Here is a 6,982-nt window from a genome sequence, read left to right on the forward strand (position 1 = left end):
TCGGACGCGCTCTTCAATCTATCGCCGTTGCGGCGGACACTATTCATTCCGGTGAAATCACAAAATAAAATACACACTAACATGTGTCACCCGTTTACTTAAATTTGATTACAGTGCAGTCTTGCCCTCCGCAAAATGGCGGACCCGTTGACGTATCGCAGCAACGTTCCAAAGCGGCCAATAGGGCATCTATGTATTTATTTTGTCTATGGGTACATGCATGTAATGACCCAATACCTACAAAAAAGTATCTTGGAGCGTATCCCTAAACACAACAGGAAGTCAGCCATTTTTATCTTTCTCTCTGATTTTTGTGCAGTTCTTGCCATTTTCAGGCATCGTACTTTAACAAACTACTCCTACAGATTTTCAAATTTGGTGAGTGTAATCTTAAGTCCTTTGCGACGTTAAATAGCGAAGATCTTGTTTTTTCGTCGAAGGGCGTGTCCTCGGCGACCTAACAAATTTTGATGTTTCGCCATGAAACAGGAAGTTGCTGTAACTCAGGCAAACAATTATGGAGCTAATAATATGACAAAATGATTTGAATTTGAATTGTGTAAATTTGAATTATTTGCAAGTGTAATCTAACAAAACTGAATCTTAAATAGTTCTGAATTTGAATTTTTTTGGAACGAATATTGAACATCTGAAATTTAACAAACTGAAAGGTTTTTATGGCTGAATTTTATAGACATGTATTTTCAAACAGCTAGTTTTTGTGTTCTGAATTCAAATACTGCAAAATTTCAGTTTAAAAAAATACGGATTCAAGTTTTCAAGATGAAGAAATTCGGAACGTCAAATTCAGTTTTCTCAAATTCAATGTCAAAAATTCAGGTCTTACAGAAAGTAGGTCACAGGGAAGAGTAGATGATCTCGGAAAAGTCGAACAGAGCATTTTGGCCAATTAGGGACTGCAGAAGTTTTCCAGTGCGAACGTGGTGGTTCAAGAGGTTGCCGCTCTCTGACTCTGATCATGAATCGCCCGGAGGTCAGTTAAACATGAATGATTTTGTGTTTGTTAGGTTAGCGTTCTCAGCACGTGATACATTTGTCTAAGAGGTCTCTGGTGTTTGTTTTAAAGTATATTTTGTGTAATATTTTGTGTAAAATTGATTAGAACGCCACCGTGTCTACTACACAGACAGGACGCGAGCGGCGCGAGCAAAACAAAAATGTATTAGTGCAACTTTCATTAAGTAAAATCACCAAAAGCCTTCAACCAAACTGAGATGACCCGGTTTTATACATAATGCCTACATAATGCAATTGTCCTTTCAATATTAAAGTCTTCTCTCCTGACTGATGACTGACTCAGTAATAAAGACTGTCTTTGCCGCCATCTAACATTACAGGCGAAATATTTTAACTTATGCTGCTGCTCACGGCCAGGGACTATTTTTTTTCCAGCGGAAGGTTGAAGGCTTTTGGTGATTTTACTTAATGAAAGTTGCACTAATACATTTTTGTTTTGCTTTATTATGATTATTGAGTGGCAATCGCTTTAGAAAAGCAATACACGGTACTCAAGGCTAGTGCTGTCTTGTGAATAAGTCACGTCTGAAAGGGTTGCACTTGCAAGCACTCTGGTTCGCGTCGTATTCACGATACAGCACCATAGCACACCCTCTCGTACCTTATGCTTACATGTACGACGCAATCTAGACCGGACGCAAGCGGTGCGACGCGACCAGTGAAATCCCCAACAGCACACGATTACCCATCCTATTTCTGACCTAGTCCCAGCTCTTTACAACAGTCGCTTCAAGCACTGTGTTGCGCCGCTCGCGTCCTGTCCTGTCTGTGTAGTAGACACGGTGGCGTTCTAATCAATTTTACACAAAATATTACACAAAATATACTTTAAAACAAACACCAGAGACCGCTTAGACAAATCACGTGCTGAGAACGCTAACCTAACAAACACAAAATCATTCATGTTTAACTTACCTCCGGGCGATTCATGATCAGAGTCAGAGAGCGGCAACCTCTTGAACCACCACGTTCGCACTGGAAAACTTCTGCAGTCCCTAATTGGCCAAAATGCTCTGTTCGACTTTTCCGAGATCATCTACTCTTCCCTGTGACCTACTTTCTGTAAGACCTGAATTTTTGACATTGAATTTTTGACATTGAATTTGAGAAAACTGAATTTGACGTTCCGAATTTCTTCATCTTGAAAACTTGAATCCGTATTTTTTTAAACTGAAATTTTGCAGTATTTGAATTCAGAACACAAAAACTAGCTGTTTGAAAATACATGTCTATAAAATTCAGCCATAAAAACCTTTCAGTTTGTTAAATTTCAGATGTTCAATATTCGTTCCAAAAAAATTCAAATTCAGAACTATTTAAAATTCAGTTTTGTTAGATTACACTTGCAAATAATTCAAATTTACACAATTCAAATTCAAATCATTTTGTCATATTATTAGCTCCATAAACAATGTCCAATCTGCCCCAAACTTCACACATTTGATAAGAGTTCTGTCCTGAACACATGTCCATGCTCATATTCAGTTACAGTCATAGCGCAACAGGAAGTGACATGTTTAACACTGTTGTGGACTCATAATAAGATATAAAAAAGTGCAAGCAAGTGCTAAACATGCTAGCAACCAGTGTTGGGGGTAACTCATTACAAGTAACTTGAGTTACGTAATCAGATTACTTTTTCAAGTAACTAGTAAAGTAACGCATTACTTTTAAAATTTTCAACAAAATATCTGAGTTACTTTTTCTAATAAGTAACGCAAGTTACTTTGTTTTCCCCTTTATTGACTGACTGCTCTTCTGTCCTAATGTTGAGACAAATCGAAGTGCAGAGGCGCTGTGTGTAAACATGATGGTTATTATAGTTCTAGATTAAATGTAAGCGTGGATTTACTCATCTCACTTGCACAAAAAAGATTCAATATTCCTCAAAATGAATAAAATCAGTGAAATGCAGAATCAGAACACTATGCAAACCTCCAATACCTAAATATGTTAAATAAAACATACATTTTTATGCATTTAATCTTTATTGACCAAAGTACTTGCTTCTGACCTCCGATTTTTTCAGTTAAACCATAAGCAAAAATGACTATAGATTTTTTTAATATGTTTTTATTGGTAGAGTAAGTGTTAAATTTGTTTCTCCTGCATCCTCTTCTTCTGTTACCCAGAACAGCAGCAGCTGAAAGGTTTGTTTGAGAGGCGCCCACTACTGAACACTACTGTACTCTACTTTACAGGAGTAAATCTGCATTTCCTTCAGTCTGAGGCTTATTATTTCACTTTTGGTGTGAAAGGGTCTTTACATTTGCCCAAAAATATATCTTTCTTTGGTATAAAAAAACAAGCCCAGCCCAGGTGGAAAAAAAGTAACGCAAAAGTAACGTAACACATTACTTTTCTAAAAAAGTAACTAAGTAACGCAATAAGTTACTTTTTAAGGGAGTAACGCAATATTGTAACGCATTACTTTTCAAAGTAACTTTCCCCAACACTGCTAGCAACATACTAGAAACATGCTAAAACATGCTAGCAAACACTTACCCCAGTGCTAAAGCATGCTATTACTAAAATTAAATAGGAATTTGCTGTAACTCAGGCATGGAATGTCAAATCTGCCCCAAACTTCACACGTTTGATAAGAGTCATGGCCTGAACACATCTACATGAGAATATTCAGATATAGTAATAGCGCCACCTACTGGCAACAGGAAGTGACATGTTTAACACTGTGATGCAGTACTAGCAACATATTAAATATGCCATTGAGTTATAAACATGTTAGAAACATGTTAAAACATGCTAGCAATTCTTAGCTAAGTGCTAAAGCATGCTAATGCAATGAAACAGGAAGTTGTTGTTACTCAAGAAGGCAATGTCCAATCTGCCCCAAACTTCACACGTTTAATAAGAGTTCTGTCCTGAACACATCTACATGACAATTTTCCGTTATAGTAATAGCGCCACCTACTGACAACAGGAAGTGACATGGTTAACACTGTATTGCATTACTAGCCACATACTAAAATATGCCTTTGTGTGCTAAACATGCTAGAAATATACTAAACATGCTAGCAACACTTAGCTGAGTGATAAAGCATGCTATTGTCATCATAATAAAGGACAATTTTGTAACTGGCTTTGACATACTCCTCCTATATTTACCTACTTAAATGCACATTTCCCACCGTGCTCTGTCTTCCTAAACCACCGGGTGGCAATAGCACGGGTGCGAGGGCCCTTTCATCGCTGCTTGCAGCTTTAATTTGATATTAATCTCGGTGGAATTCTCCCAAATTATGATATAATGTTTTTTTAGCTGATTATTTTCTGGAGGATGATGGTATTGACGAACAGGACACATTCTTGGATGAAACTGACGAGGAATTTGACAGTAAGTTTTTGTCATTATTTTATTTTTATGCTAAATGTATGTATACTGAAAATGTATACTGTCACTATTCAGCTGATGTAATGCTAACACAGAATTCATCCTGTTGTAACGGGTGTCTGCAGTATTTAACAATTAATTAAATTGCTATTGGTGCAGATAATTCATCAGAAGATTTTTTTTTAAGTTCGTAAAGGAGGTAGCGGGTTGTGGTGAGAAACAACAGACAACACAAGATAGTTGTGAACTGGTATGTAATTTTGGTTCCAATGAAAATACACAGGATTAGGAACAGTAATTACAATGGCAATTATACACACAGTTCAACCTGACAATTTTCCCCAGAGTGCACTCTTCTTTTACCCCAAAACATACAGACAATTGGAATGACAAAATAAAATAAAATAAAGTGAATAAAATACTGAATAATGGAGTGGTGTTTTTTTCTCTTTTTTCTTTTAAACACTCTCTCACAATATCACAGATGTCAATCGTTTGATTGAACAAGAACCTCTGTATTAATCAGATTCACTATCAATATTAGCGCTTTCAAAGCACATATCAGTGTCTTATCAGTCTCTGTATTCGGTTATCAATCTTGGAAAAGAAAGAAGAAACTCAGTCTCTAAATATGACTTGTCCCGCTACTGCAAGACTGGAGAAGGGAAGAAAAGGATATTGTCCCCTTCCCTATACGAGTTGTGATTCTTTCACTGTAGTAGATTCGGGTGGCTCGCCATCAAACTGGAAATCTCTCACAGGATATCACCGATCATCACAATTCGCAGCACCAAAGACAAAATAGAAATACAAAGAACAGAAAGGAAAAGAGAAAACAAAAAAGAAAGAGAAAACAAAAAAACCTGGCCTGATCACAGACCAGAACATCCATTTAGTGATTTCAGAAATAATGTGTTCACATCACAGATCAAAACAGTCAAAATATCAATTAAACATAATATATGTACCTCTAGAACAATCTTTTTTTCTTACACACACAGGCGCACGTGACCGATAATGGCGCCAGTGAACTGAAATGGAGGAATAACCACGCGGTTCACTATGACCACATTTACAATCATTTAGAATGAAATAATAAAATTAAACAGTAGAACATAGCAATATTTTTACACAAGAACTTGTATATTACTCATTTACCTCTATATAAAGTGACTTCTGCTTTCACCCAGGCGCGTCTCACAGGCCCGCATGGCCAGCAATGGCGATGGTGAACGAAGAAAATTCACACGATTCACTATCTCCTCTAACGTTGAAATATGACATAAAATTGGAAATAACATTGTTTTTGTCAAACGAATTACCTCTTTCATCGTTTGGGAAGTTTATCCATTTTTCATCGTGTTGGGAAGTTTATACATTAACTCTTCCCATTTAAAAAGTTATGTTGACTCACCGGAGTAAAATGCAACTCACTCAGCTTCTCCATACACTGCACGGGATATGAAATGTATGAAATTAACGTTTTTCTAACTTTTCTCTCAACTATATACTTGTATCTTATCACGAAGATCGACTCACGTCCTCTCTTCTCTATGCTCAACTCTTTTTCTCGTTGCGCAGCGCAGGCGCCTCCACACACACGCTCAGCGCGTGATGTCAGAGCATTCTCATTGGTCAATCGCAATTCAACTAATAATAACTGCTTTTCTTAAATCGCCAAATATTTTTCTTAAATCGCTTTTACACTTAATTTTCTTACCTTTATTAGGGAAATTAGATGTCAATAAACTGCAATTAAATTAAACTCAACTTCCTTTATTTAACCTGTGTTACACTGTGATGCAAAAATAGTGGATTTAAATGTTTATTACATATTTGTTGTTTGGGATTGAGTCAGTTAAATTAATTACGTTTATGACATGATGTTTATTTGTTTGATTACACTCTGAATTGAAGTCTGCTTACCATAGCACCTGTTTCTTGTCCCTCTGCCCTCCCCTCAATTAATCAGATCCAGTCTGACTAAACTGAAAAATATTTCAGTTGATATTTTCATATAAAATGCTTTATTATCCACTTTAAATGTGGAATTTAAATCCAAACGAAAATAAATAAGCGAAAAAACACTGATATATTTCATACATATTTAAAGTTTAAATGTTTATTTACCACTAATTGGACAGATTGACAGAATAGGGCAAATATGGATAAATATATAAGTTTAAACAAAAGAAAAGCAGAAATGTCACAGCCCAGAAGACCGACGGACATCAACCTGGGACCACCACCACCCAAAAAAAAATTAAATCAGACAGTACTGTAAGCCAGGTAGCAGACAGTTAAGTTTACGGTTTTACATGTATCGGAGATGCTAGCTGTCCCACACATGGACGGCGCTAGGGAGGGGCTAGCAGGTGCTTCAGCACCCCCAAGAAAGACCAAAGCACCCTGATAGCACCCCCAAAAATAATTTTTGGATTTGGCTTACACGAACTTCCAACACAAAGTGAGTAAACATAACACGCCAAATTGGCTAGTGATTTGACAGCGTTACCCGCCAAAGTTAATTTTTACCCGCATTTGGCGGGTTGGGGGGTGTTGATTTCAAACCCTAGTCCCAGGTGAAGATCA

The 6,982-nt window shown here is 36.9% G+C and overlaps 1 long non-coding RNA gene across 1 annotated transcript; it reads right to left on the bottom strand.

Annotated features, from left to right (window-relative positions):
* Positions 1-2,537: 2,537 nt before the first annotated feature.
* LOC130100462 (uncharacterized) lies at positions 2,538-3,912 on the bottom strand. Its single transcript, XR_008808878.1, has 3 exons — positions 3,743-3,912; positions 3,505-3,651; positions 2,538-2,614 (listed from the first exon to the last, which is right to left on the bottom strand). It is a non-coding gene; the product is annotated as an uncharacterized LOC130100462 (long non-coding RNA).
* Positions 3,913-6,982: the final 3,070 nt, after the last annotated feature.

This window comes from Rhinichthys klamathensis, unplaced genomic scaffold (assembly GCF_029890125.1).
Source record: "Rhinichthys klamathensis goyatoka isolate OS25496 unplaced genomic scaffold, OSU_Roscu_1.1 h1tg000242l_1, whole genome shotgun sequence".
Lineage (NCBI taxonomy): Eukaryota > Metazoa > Chordata > Actinopteri > Cypriniformes > Leuciscidae > Rhinichthys > Rhinichthys klamathensis.